The sequence below is a fragment of the Rhipicephalus microplus genome, chromosome X (assembly GCF_043290135.1).
Source record: "Rhipicephalus microplus isolate Deutch F79 chromosome X, USDA_Rmic, whole genome shotgun sequence".
Lineage (NCBI taxonomy): Eukaryota > Metazoa > Arthropoda > Arachnida > Ixodida > Ixodidae > Rhipicephalus > Rhipicephalus microplus.
Window position 1 is genome coordinate 221,588,027 of NC_134710.1, and position 14,379 is coordinate 221,602,405.

At 41.5% G+C, this 14,379-nt stretch overlaps 1 protein-coding gene across 4 annotated transcripts in view; it reads left to right on the forward strand.

The window, feature by feature from the left end:
- LOC119187558 (retinoic acid receptor RXR-alpha-B) overlaps positions 1 to 14,379 on the forward strand; it is a 123,666-nt gene that overhangs the window by 10,568 nt on the left and 98,719 nt on the right. The window lies entirely within an intron of this gene.

Consider the following 14,379-nt stretch of genomic DNA (forward strand, 5'->3'; position numbering starts at 1 on the left):
ATTTTGGAATTTTAAAATGCCAATGTAATAGACACCATGGCAATAGCAACGACCATGTGCGACTACCACAAGTATGTCAGCGTGGCGATATCATGACTAATAATAATGTATGTTTACTGATTTGAACATGTCCTGCATTCAATCTCGTGGTCTTTCAACTCCATTGTGTTTAAGGTGGTTGTTGTCATATTGTATCTTGTAATTAGTAATGCATTCTAATAGCAGGTGTCATTCTGTTTGCTAGTTTGTAGTCTAGTTGGAGTTTTCTATATTTCTTCCTGTATGGTGGAACTCCGTGGGATAGTCGTCCTCTCTCTGAATTTCTAGGGGTATGCAGATATTCTGCTGTGGGCACTATATGCGCAAAAAAAAAGGTCTTCTGTTTAATTCACTTTCTAAATGAATGGCTCATTTCTAGAACTACTAATTCATTACAAAAGTTGAAACAGTCGGTATATAAAATTTCCGAAGTTTCATGAGCCATTCTAAAATAATTATAAAATTGATATTTCACTCACTTGTGAATGTTCTATGAAAGTTTGGGATTTAAACAGAACTGATGGAGTGGTGGAATACAGGAAATGTGGTTACTACTGCAATCCTAAAGCAATCGGTGACATGTGAAAGCAGTCGGGGCCATATCTGGTTGCTCCTTTAAAAATAAAGGAAAACACGGCCTACATGTTTGCTCGTGGTAACAAGCAGAATCCTCTTTTTTGTTTCTGCGCCTTTGTCACATTCACGGGGGTGATTCTAATATATTGTAGGGAGTAATTTTGTTGCATTTGTTTTGTATCAATCTGCAGTTGTATGAGAACTGAATGCCAAATACACTAAAACCTCAATAATTCGATTTATTTCTGCGGCCCTGCATTTTTCAATATAAATTTGAGTAGATAATTTGAAGTGGCAGCCAGCACTAGTCTGGTTAATTCGAAAACTTTGGGTGTCATGAACCGATTCCGATTTTGCCCGTGTTTGTGGCAAAATTTGGCCCTGGTATTGCAGAAAAATATGACCCTTGGGGGAGGGGGGGAGCTGCGAATTAGACGGCACGAAAACGACCACTTTTAATTACTTTTAATAAATCAGTTTCTTGCATCCCACTTTTTGTATGTTTTGGTTATTCAAAAACCCACTCAATTCAAATATTCTTCACAGTCTTAGTGACTTCTAATTAATGAGATTTTACTGTATGTATAGTGTCAATTTTTATGAAAGGGAACGCGACAGCACGTGGCCTGCAAGATGATCCGAGAAGACACTGTGGTTGCTTTCGCTCCCGCTTGAGCGCGCTGCCAGCACCCGGGGGAGCGCGCAGGCCATGTGCTCCCGTGTTCCCTTTCATGAAAATTGACACTGTACACCTAAGGAACGGCAGAGAAAGTGCCCTTATGTGTCACTTTGTTCAGCTGTAGTAGCAATTTAGTTTGCTCTAAGAGCCACTGGTGCAAAGGTGTCGATAATTCTAACATATATGGTTCCACCTTCTAGGTATTTTATACATTAATCTTTTCCTATTCTTTTTTTTTTCATTAGAAACAACTTTGCAATGGGAAATGTTTTGTTACTTATTGTGGTTGAACAAAGCATCACAGGACGGGACTATTAGTACTGCTGATGCTGAATGCATGAATGTGTAGCCATTGGCTCTAACATGGTTATTGCATACAGATAGGCTAAAAACGCTTAAAATCACTTTTTGGTTCAAGTCGTGACAAGTATCTTCCACTGTGAGAATGTCTTATCTTTTCATATGCACTGGCACTTTTTGTGTGAAAGTCACCATGCAATTAATGTTGCTGAAGAAAGAGATAGAACACAAATTATTATTATTTAGAAATGCCTGCTTAATAAAAAGAGTAATTAGATCATAGGAGGTATTCGGTGACACAGTTTGTTTAATAAAGGTTGAAGAAAGGCGCAAGAGTATGCTAGCACAATTGACACCAAACCTGCAATTCTTATATGATAAATGTAGGGCTCTATGCTGCAGGCATCACTGCAGTAAGCATGGCAAGGCATGCGTACCCTCTAGCTGTCAAAATTGCCCAGTAATGAGAATTATATAAAAAAGAAAATTGCCACATTAAACTAATAAATTTTACGTCAAACACTGAAAGTGAAGCGCTCATCAGTTTAAATCTCAAATGGCACATTAAATTGCAGTATTGACCTGAAATGTGATGGTTGTTTCCACTTGTGGAATAAAAAAATTTGTGACTGTTATGAAGAGAAAGCAATTTGTATGGGAGCCCTTTCATCCTTGAATGTTTTTGTGGGACCTTGATGCAGTGTCCACTATCCTGTGTAACTAGGAAGAGTCTAGGCACTGTTTAGACGTAGACAAGGGTATAGTGTTTCCAGATGTCGAGGAATTTCGAATTAGTCTTTCTCTCAGATAGGGGTCGATAGAGTGAAGGAAGGCACAATGATGTGTCGGAAGGTTCCAGCGTCTCTTATTTTCTTCAAACGCAACTATTTTATCCATCTGAGCAGCATCTAACTTAGTGAAATAAGTTTGTCTGTAATTGTGGTGTCGAAGACCTTTGTGTGCTGCTTCATCTGCTTTTTCGTTGGCAGAATTGCCACAACAAGCCGGTATCCACGGAAATGTTATAGTTCTCTGCGGTAACAGCCAGGTGATGTGGGTATGCGATGTCGAAATAAATGGGGGGAGAATTCGTTATCTTTAAGAGGTTGAACAGTATCTGTATTGCTCATTTGGAGTCGGTGAAAATTACTGATCGGTCTGGCATTTGGCACAAGATGTAAAGGACAGCTTCTTTGATGCCATGAAGTTCTGCTGCTGTCGAGGATGTCTTCCGTTGCAGTCGACAGAATAGCATTTGTCTTGTAGAAGGGATATAAAGTGCATAAGCGGAAGTCTCCCGAGTGGTTGAGGCATCGGTGTAAATATGCGAGTGTTGAGCATAGTTCTTGGCTAAAAAGAGTAGTCTGCAACAGCGCAGCCTGTGACATTAGTCTCTTTGCCCTATTGATGCCAGGTACAACTTGTTTTATAGTTAGAGGCGAAAGTGTCCAGGGAGGAAATGTTGCAGGCATTAATTTTTGCTGCTGAACTAACGGAGGAGAGTTAAAGCAACGCACAGCTTGGCCGAACGCAGAATTGCTGTGCGTTAGGTGAACTCGGTACAGGAAATGCTTTTTACTTTCTAATGCATGTCGAAGATGAGTACGCTTGGGTTCTTAGATAGAGATGGCATCTAGTGGGAGACATCCTGCTTCCGTTACACTTCCCAATGCTGATGAGCTCTTTGGGAGCCCTAGACATTATCGTAGGCAGCTGTTGCGTGCGGCTTCTGAAATTCTCTTATTTACTCGGGATAATCAGTGAAGCACCGGTAGGCAATAGTGTAATGTTCCTTCAATGTATGCTTTCTCAAGCAGTATCATTGAGTGGCATCTACATCCCCATAGTGTTCCAGCCAAGTTCCTGCTACTATTCTAGTTCCAAGTTTCTTCACCTGAGGAGACCAGGAAAGATATCTGTCGATGATGATTTCCAGAAATCTTTGAGACCGTACATAGGTCAGCGGCCGTCCACGAGGAGTAGTGTATCTTGCTCATTTTCTTTCTCGTGAAAGCAATGGCTGTGCTCTTTTCTGGTGAAAGGTGCATGCCTCGAGGCGCTAGATATGTAAAGATGTTTTGTAAAACTTTTTGAAGTCGCTGTTTTTGTGATGTAACGTGACCTTGAAGCGCTTCAGATACAGATGTCATCGGCGTAAATTGTGATGTGTACTCCTCGAGGAAGTGACTTTGTTATGTGTATCAGGGTAAAGTTGAAAAGGGGCGGGCTGAGCACGGCACCCTGGGGTACACCCTTCTCGACTGTATAGAACTGTGTGTGGGACCATTTGGAGTGCTCATATATATTTTCCGCTCTTTTAGATAGTTCTCAATCCTTTTGTATAGATTCCCTCCTAGGCCAAGATCGTCCATGGTTGCGAGAAAGGCATGGTGAAAGACTGATTCGAAAGCTGCTTTGATGACGAGGAATACGGCTGTCGGGATTCGACCTGCTGAGAGGTCTTCTTTAAGGGCAGAGACAAGCGCGATGACATTGTCGATAGTCGACCTGCCTAGGCGGAACCCATTTGTTTCTTGCGGGAATTCATTGCGGTTTTCTAGGAACCATGTCAATCGTTTGTGAATCATTCACTCCATGAGTTTGCCAATGCAACTCAGTAGGGCGACAGGCCGGAAAAAGGTGTAGCTTGTTGGCTGCTTACCAGGTTTCAAAATGGGCACTATTTTAACCAGCTTCCACTCAGTGGGGACCACTCTAGACATCCGCGAGGAATTTTTTTACGCTCGGAGTCGTAGGCGGGATGCGTGGGGTAACTTTGCAATGGCTTCATAGGTTACTTTGTCATGGCCGGGTGATGTGCGCCTGTTTGACTTACTGATAGCAGTGTTCAGTTCCTCGATTGTAAAAGGTATGTCTAGTGCTAGCACTGCCAATGGAAAGGAAAATGATAGGTGTAATCCTAAGTTACAAGAAGAGAGCAGAGTGTATCAAGGAACAAAGGAGTGTTAAGGACATCATAGTGCAAATCAAGAAGACAAAATGGTTACGGACAGGTCACGTAGCATGAAGGCAAGATAACTGCTGGTCGTTAAGAATCACTGGCTGGATTCTAAGACAGGGCAAGCGGGTGATGAGGAGACAAAGTTACGTAGGCAGATGACATTAGAAGTTTGCAGGTATAAAGTGGCAGCAGCAAGCACAGGACCGAGTTGACTGCGGAACATGGGAGAGGCCTTTGTCCTGCAGTGGGCGTAGTCGGGCTAGTAATGATGATGAAAGTATTTGCATGTCTTCATATCTGTTGCCAACGTTAGATGTTCTACACGAACCTTCAGAGATCCCCCCAGAAAAAAAATATATATATATATATATATCCTGGGTAAGGCATATCCCTCTCGTTTCCGCCTCTTTAAAGACCTAATCTGGCAATTTTTTTTAGGTCAATGGATCTCAATGAAGTTCACTGGGTACGTTCATTTGCATGTTTGTGCAATTTGGGCCAAATTTCAGGCTTGAGAGTTTTGCGAATTCTCTTCAAAATTATTTATAGCTTGCCTCTAAACGCTCGCCTCGCTTGCCAGAATTAATGGCAACATTGTGTGTGTGATGTTGATTTTTGTCTGGCAGAATTGACGGAACTGATCTGCCACTGCAGCGTCTGCTTGTCTGCTATGGATTGTGGGGGTTTGGCCAGCAGTTCCTTGGTTGAGTGTGCGATTTCTTTTTCCGTGTTGGTGGGCATGCGATAGGTGGCTAGTGGTGTTGGGTTGTGGGCCGCACATGATTTGCCATATGGTCACCGTAACAGCGTGAGCGTTTTAGCCGATCACGTTAGGCGGTGTGGACACGTCGTACCATCTGTGGAAGGGCATTATGTGTGATCAGGCTGGCTCAGGCATGGTGTCCAAAATGGCGCATGCGCTGTGGGTTTCTCTCTGGCCTTCCCAATCGCACGGAGGCAGGGTTTTCCAGAAGTGGGCGTGGCCCGCTCTTTTCTCCGCACCGCAGTGCTCCTTCGTATGGTGGAAAAGGCTGTTGCGCTGTTGGCGAAACTTGCATGTGGCAAGAAAAAAAAATGATTCGGTGCTTTTATATAACTTCGTGCTCACTTTGGAATTTTGGGCCAAGTTTACCAGAGGCAAAGTCAATTAATTTTTTGACATATATATTCTTAAATGGGCTTTTTTGCTGTAAATTTTCGCCTCCCATATTGGAGCATTTATAACTGCGATGCGTACTTCGAAGTTTGGTGGCTGTATAGCATGGAGGGTGCTGGTGAAGAAAAAAAGTGGCAGTCAGATCAACAAGCGAAGTCAGAAGCGTGCTGCATTCTATGCTCACGTGTTACACTTGATTAAAAGGGTTGCTTTACTCTTTTCTTTTCAGTTTTATTGTAACCCTGTTTAAAGAATCCTCCCATAGAACCTAAGAAGCAAGATACAGGGTGGAGGTTGCAGGCTGTCGCCATGCATCTATACTATGTCTAGACTGAATGTCACTGGTTCAGTGATGACCACGGGTTGGTTACATACATGTTTTGCTTAGCTATAGTCACCCACTCGCAATGTGAACATAGAAAGGTTTTGCTTGTTCAACAAGTACGCAACACGCGTTCAGAGTTCTCTGTACCTGGTATGAAACACTGCAGGATTTCATAGCAGTGACAATTTGTACTTTTCCTTTCTTTAGTAGCCAATCTCGGCAAATATTCAGTTTTTATTAGAAAAGCGCTATCATGCTGTATGTGCGACTCTTTGATTTGGATGCAGTCTAGAGTACAGTAAATGAACCAGACACTGATATTGCCATTGTGCTACCAAAACATAATCAAAATTCAGATGCTGTAAAAGGAGACGGCCACAGCTCGGGCACTTTCACTGTGAAAGACGTGGGAGGTGAATGTAGGTCAGCTAATCGAAGCCTCATACAATATTCCGGCTAAATTACTTCACACGTACCTTAGTTCAATGACATGACCAGAACACCTAGTTATCTAGAGCGTAACTGCGCTTCGGTTGACCACATCGTAAATATTCGTACGCAATACAATATTGAAGTTACGAGTTAGGATAGGAAAGCAATACGATTCAATGATGATAATTAGTCCAGTTTCTTCCATAGAGAAGCCTACATATAGAATGCCTTCATATTTTTCAAATAGAGTTATTTAGCACCGAGAGAAAACGGACTGTAATGGAAAAAAAGGTAATACTTCCACAGACGCTATTGATACCTCCTTAAATTTTTCATCATGAAAATGCAGTAGTTGCCACGGTTTTTTTCATAAATTGGACCAAAGTAAATAGTTTCCTATAGTTATGCAGAAAAAAAGCATGCGCACACTGCAATCCCGTGCGCTCTGCTGTATGCCGCAGTCTCCACCACCATCAGAATCCGCGCCTTCTCACGGCAGCCGGGCGCGCGAGGCAATACTCTGTTTGCTGGCGAGCGTGGCGAATAGGAAGGCTGGAGAAAAACGCGCCACGCACCCACCATCTCGTATGTCATGGTTCGCGCAAAGGATTACAACACACATAGAAGCGCACTCTGTTAGGTTTCTGTATTACGGTTTTTTGCCCATTAAAAATTATTTTCGAATTTTTTGAGCATTTCAGCTATCGGGTGCATCACAAGAGTGTCTTGGGAACATAAAAACATCATTATCTTGACATGGTCAAAAAATCGTCGGTGTTGGCCCTCAAAGGAGTCCTCCAACACTATTCAACTCCCCATGTTTTATTCGTTGGTTGTGTAGACTGAAGTACAGACAGAGTAATGCATCAAAAACTGCAGTCATAACAGCATGCAATCTTAAGGTATTCAACTTAGAAAATTCAAAATACTAAATCAAAATGATTTGGTATACTAAATCATTTGATATCAGTGCTTAGACCTACGCTAAAATTATCTCCAGCTATTGGGCTACGCAAACCACAGATAAAAAAAATGGGTGCTTCAATAGTGTTAGAGGTCTCCGTTAGGTACAGAGCTAAAACTCGATTTGAAAAATTTATGACCATGCTGAACAAACTTCTTAATTCATGAAGTTTGTAAAATCAAGCGGCATTTTTTGGCCGGTTGAGATCTAGAATTTTAATGTAGCGATACATGAAAATTAACTCAGGCCTGCATGTGTGAAAAGTCCGTAAGGGCCGCTTGGACACAGAGCCGCCCATATAACTATGTCGATCTCAGTGTCCAGGCAATGCAGGCCAGGTAGATCTGGCTAATTTTATTACAGCTACATTGTCTACAGATTGCATTTGTTCATTCAACACTGAGTTCAAATGTGGGTTCCCTTTAATGAGTGAAGGAAGCAAAGGTGACATGTTTTCCTAGAAATCAAAGTACGATAAATGTAGTGCTCCATGCTGTAGGCATCACTGCACTAAGCATGGCAAGGCGTGCATACTCTATAGGTTTCAAAACCACCCAGTAATGAGAATCAATCTTTTTAGACATCATCTATGAAGGACTGTCGGTAAACGCGTCAAATCATTGCAGTGTTACTTCAAAGCACTCAATATTCGCTGACCCGCGTGTGCTGCAAGCTCCTTGAGCATGTTGTATATAAGTAAACTTACGCGTGCATCGAAAATGGCAACAAATTTTTTGCCTAACCAACATGGATTCAGGCAGTGCCTTTCCACAACACAGCTTCTTGAAACGGTTAATGAGTTTGCTATGAACTTAAACCAAAAGAAACAGATATATGCCATTTGTCTTGATCTGTCGAAAGCATTCGACAGAGGGCTACATGCAGAATTGCTTGTGAAGTTAAGAGTTATGGGAATAAATGAGAAAATGGGGAAATGGATAACCGCGTACCTTCAGAGCAGAATGCAATATGTAGAAGTGGAACATACTAAATCAGAACCGTTAAACGTGACGTCAGGTGTTGCACAGGGGTCTGTGTTAGGCCCGGTGCTATTCTTGGTCTATATTAATGACATTGCTTCTGATATAGATGAAAGAATCATGGTGCGACTTTTCACGGATGATTGTCTTCTGTGCAAAGAAATTAATAGCCCGGAAGATCAGCAATGGATCAGTGATGCTCCGAGGGCAGTAGAAAAATGGTGCGACCAATGGAAAATGAAAATAAATGAGAATAAAATTGATTTATTGTGCGTAACGAATAAAGTAAATCATGTCTTTGACTTCAATTGCGCCATGAATTCATCAGTACTTTTTATGGTTGATGTGCTGAAATACTTGGGTGTAAACATATCCTAGAAATTAAGCTGGTCCTATCATGTTTCAAAAGTATGTGAAACTGCAGAAAAGAAATTCTGGTTCTTGCTAAGAAAACTGCATTTAGCCTCGCAGTCAGTTAAGCTAACTGCATATTTAACCTATGTACGGCCCACGCTAGAGTATACCAGCCTAATATGGGACCCTTATCAGTCGGGGTTAATTCAGAAACTGGAAAGAGTTCAACATTGAGCAGCAAGGTTCATCTTATCGCAATACTCTTCTACAGATTCTGTCTCCGAAATGCTTAATTTGCTCAACTTGCCCACACTTGCTGAACGCAGGCGCATAGCAAGGCTAAAGTTCTTTTACTATGTCTCTAAAAACGAATTCAACATCAATACTTATCAGTACTTGATAGCACCAGAAGGTAGAATACTGTTAAGAGGAAAAGAGGGTACCTTCAAGGTGCCTCAAATGCACATAAACAGCTACGCGTTTTCTTTTTTCGCAAGAACCATAACAGAATGGAATTAATTGCCTCTACTAACGCGAGAAAGCACCAGTGCATATGAATTTCAAAATAACCTTGCACGAAATTAAGGAAGTATACGCATGTGCTCATGCTCTATCTATGGATGTCTCTGGGATCATTCTTAAGCATTCCGTCTTTAGTTTTGTATCATTCATGTATGTACGGAAAATTCTTCTTATGTCCAGCTGTGTATCCTTGTACTTAGTGCTCGGTTATGGATTGTACCACAGCTGGCGGACTTCGCATGTATGGTGTTTAATAATTTTATCAACCTATAAATGAACTATTTCTTTGTGTATGCCTATCTTTATTTTAATTTTATTTGTTTCTGTTCCTGTTTTATTGTTTACCAATACATTTCTTGCTATTTTTTAATTGCCTTTCGTTATTTATCATGTAATGTGTATCTTGCAAAGTGCTACTTCCGACCCACCCTGTAACAGCCGACAGGCCAACAGTATGAGTAAATAAATTATAGTGCAATGAGAATAATAAGATAAATGTTGCATTTATGTGTATTACAGTAAATCATCCTAATTAAGTTGTAATTAAATATCTCTTTACCTTGAAGTCATTGATATCTACTTTTGGCATAAACAGATTAAAATCTCAGTCTTGGAATGTAGTGCAGATTCATTTTTTACAATGTCCATTTTGAACAAAGAGATATATCTATCAGTACACTACAAAATGAAGTTCTATGAAGGCAAATTTATGATGTAAGCAATTTAATTCGTCCAGTGTATGGCATATCTTGCTCTTAACCTCTACTTGATCAATTATGAAAAACGAGTGGGGTACACAACTGTGTACATAGTGTGAGTGGTCACGTGAACCTGTGAAAGTTCACTGATATGCAGAGAATGAACGCAGTAACTGTGTAATACTGCTGAGCGAAAAATTCGTGAGGAGACGATCAATGTCGTCTGTTGCATAAACCACGAAATAGTGAAAGCAAGAGCTGCGGCTTCTTGTGCCATTTGGTATGTTCCCCAGATGATCAGAATTTTCGGAGCCCTCCACTATGGCATCTCTAACCATGTGGTGATTTTGGGACGTTAAACCCCACATATCAATCATTTGGTCTGTAAGAATTCTGCTGAGTGCTGAATGTATTATTCCATGCATTGTTGTAGCACTCGGTCTCGTCAAGCTAAAGCCAGGTTCGGGACAGAGACACTTGGATGTCTTAATGTGATAGTGCTAAAATGCAGACAGGTAGGAAAGCCTATGTGAAAATTAAAAAATAATTGCCACTTCTTTTCTTAATCATTTGTGGGAAAACTATAAATTGTTTTGGTGGTTAGCATTATTGAGGGGTGTAACATCTGTGCCAATTGGATATATTTTTGCGCCAGGCTGCGCCAAAGCCATGAAATTTGCAGAAATTGTATCACGTTGTGCCAAAGTGCCCCACCAGCCTCAAATTTTTTCAGTTGTGCTAATTTCAGCAAGAAATGTAGGCCACATTGGCCACCTGTAGTTTGCGTCATCAATCAATCCTGGGATTGATTGATGACGCAACCTTAACTTGAAACCATTGTGTAAGAGATATATATATACTCATTTGGCCAGGACAGTCTCAAAACACGATCAACCAGATTAAGTAACAACGCCGTGCGCTCATTGGTCCGCTGACCTCGGCGGATATTTAACGGTGGGACGACGCAACTTCAAGCCAAAAAATGTGTTGCCTTGGCCAGCAACACTTCGTGAGAAATATGAATTTCCTTGTCGGAAAATGCGGCTATAGCATGTTAGAAACTAAAGCTGGAAGCGTGTGCCGCTATTACTGCACGGGAACAAACGCGGCGTACTGTGAACGCGGGCATTGCCGGCGACCTTGTTAGTTGTCATAGTAACGGCACATGCGATAGATATCCGGTACCGTCACCATGCCCGTGGGCATGTGCCATTGCCACTTTATCTTGTGAAACGCGCCTTGCAAGCGAACTGAGAAGCGAGAGGTTGTGCCCTAAACCTAACCTCATTGTGAAAAAAAAAAGTGACTGTGGTGGCAGGGGATAGCGGTCCAAAAATTTCTTGGTCGTGTGCTTAACACTGAGTACTAATATGATCACTGCTGTCTAAAAAGTTATAATCACTTGGAGCACTGTATGACATTTCTGCATCTCTAAAAAATCAAACAAAATTGTGTCAGCTTTTTTTTTCCGCCACTTCTACTCCTGTAAAGTTGACTATTTCCCGAATCTCAAGGTCACCAGCTTGGCCGGTCTGCATATTAATTCTCGGAGTCTGTCAAAGGATTTGACCAGCGTGGTAAATGCTAATGTGGAGTTTATCATTGTTTGCTGAGTGAGGCGATTCAAAATACTACTTTTATTGAAAAAGCAGTGCTCGTGTTCACTCTGCACAATTTAGGGGATGTTGAGTGGTTTGTACAATTTTTTTTCTAAATCTATACCCTTTTCAGTGATGCAACACCTGCCTCGATTGTGCCAATTCGATACAATTCTCATTCGTTGTGCCGAGCTGCACCGAAACCACGAAATTTGCTGAAGTTGCACCACTCTATGCCAAAATGCTCGACCAGCCTCAAAATTATCTCACAGGCGTTAATTTTAGCGAGAAATGGAGGACACATTGGCCGCCTGCACTTTGCTTCATCAATACAATCAAGCGGCAGACCTCAAGCTTAAAACACGGTGCTAGTCGTATACTTGTTAGGTGAGGACACTTGCGAATCGCGATTGATCAGATAAAGTATGAGATAAAGTAAAAACCCCGTGCGCCTATTGGTCCGCGGATTGGCCATAGAGTCTATATTAACTCTATCCCCTTCAGACCTGCATTATGATGCCATTGTTAGAAACTCGTCAAATTGGTGTCGCATGGTGCTATGGCCTTCAGTATTACACTCCAGGAAAAAAAAAAAAGAAATGTTTTTTTTTCTGGGTTTCACTAATTTATGATAAGGAGTGTGCAATTGATTGTCTAATTATTCAGCAACCTGCCAGCTTCAGTACTTGCATAAAAAGAATCAACTATTAGGCACAAAATGCATGTATATTTAGTTTTTTGGTTGTATTCGTTTTAAAAAAGAGAAAAATATACTTTTCATGTTGGTCCTGGACCACGGCACTTCGAACGATTGTCGAACATGGTAGCGTCTCCAACAAAGTTATCGTCTGGAGCAATCGGAGCACAATTAAATTAAATGATCGCTAGTTTTGCACACAGGATGCTTACAGGAATATGCGCTCTGAGTTTCAAGCCATTTGAAGGAACGGGCGGCCAGTGAGACGTCTTTGAAGTTCACGTCCACAATTGTGGATGCCGTGACTGAAAGGGCTATGGGACCCGCCGATGCGCCCATGGGTCAGCAGACCATAGTGGACACCTATCCGCGAGTCGACAAAACATCTAGCCAAAAAAAAAAAAAGCGTTGTCACAGCCACCAACGATTTGCGGGAACTATGAATTTTTCAGTCAGTAAACGCAGGTATGGCATGTTAAGAATGTATGGCACGTTTTCTGCTTGCAAACAAGGTCGGCATTTTGCAAACGCCGTCATTTACAGCCTCCACATTTGTTGCCATAGCAATGACACATAATTTTTCTGGCTTGATATGTGGCAGCGTCCCAGCGATAGATATGTCTCCGGGCCAACAAGCACGCCGTTGTTACTTTATCTGGTCGAACGCGCCTAGAAGTTAGGCCCTAAAGCTAATCCCACTGTCAGGGGAAAAAAAAAAAAGTGGGGGTGGAGTAGTGGTGGTGTTGCGGTTCTTGTTTGGCCTTGTTTTAGCCCGTGCAGAATGCTGCTTAAGCTACCTTCACCGCAGTACACTGGTGTACGGCATAAAAGTGTCTTGGTATTTGGAAGGGGCTGTTAGCGCTATTCATTGAATGCAGCGTATTTTCTTAAGTTACTCATTCGTGTATGTCTCGCGTAATTTTGAATACTAGTGTGAATGCTGGGGTCTAAAAGAGTTGCTGAAAATCATTTGGAGCAGCGAATGACAGTTGTGCTGCCCCCTTCCCCCCCCAAAGAAAAACATTGTGTGCCAGTTTTTCTTTCGCGATTCCTACTCCTCGGTTTTACGAATCTCTCGAGTTTCAAGGTCGCCAGCTTGACAGAGCCACATTTGAATTCGCAGAGTCTGTCAAAGGATTCTGCAGGCACGGCAAATGCTAATGTGAACTTCATTGTTTACTCAGTCGGGTAATTCAAAACACTAGTTTAATTTAAATAGCAGTACTCATGTTCACTATGCACAATCTAAGTGTGTTGAATATTTGGTACATATATTTCTTTAGATGTAAGCCTTCGTTTTCGTACTGCTCCAGATTCGGTCTTTCATCAGAAATTTCTTTCCCACAACCTGCCCCAAATTCTATTTTGGCTGTTGCGCCCCTGGCTTTTCATACTGTTTCAAATTGGTTCTTCGGGATAAAAAATGAATGTTTTTTTCTGCTCAACCTGCTACAAAGTTAGCTTATCGTGCTAGAAAATAACAGTTTGCTGCTCCAAAAGTTGCTCCTAATTACACCCCTCATTGTTACTTCAGGTTGATGACAACATAGACCCCTATGGGGAAATGAGGGGAGGGAATGGTGATTTCTTCATTCGATTGTGAATTCCTTAAAATTGGGTTTCGGTAGGCTAAGTTTTAACTGTATTTATATGTGTTAATGAAGCTCCTCATAGCTTTGTGTGAATGGAAATGGACACTCCTAACTATGCATGTAATTTTTAGCAGCACTAAAATTTGGTGGCAGTCCTGCGCTATCAATATTGTAACTTGTCAGGGTTTGGCCTAAATTTGGTGATGCCTGCATAGATCAAGCTTTCTCGGTATGGCCTTTTTAAAAGCTTTTGGTTCTTTCAGAGTTGGGAGCACCAGTTTCAGTCACATTTGTTTGCATAAAATGTAAAAAAAAGTACTTTTAAGTTTAAGAATGCACAACTTAAAGCAGTGAACTTAAAGCACCAGTTTCAGTCACAATTGTTTGCATAAAATGTAAAAAAAAAGTACTTTTAAGTATAAGAATGCACAAATTAAAGCAGTGAAATAGTACACAGGCATCATAATTCTCGAAATTTAGTAAGGTGCGATTGGGCTTGGATCAC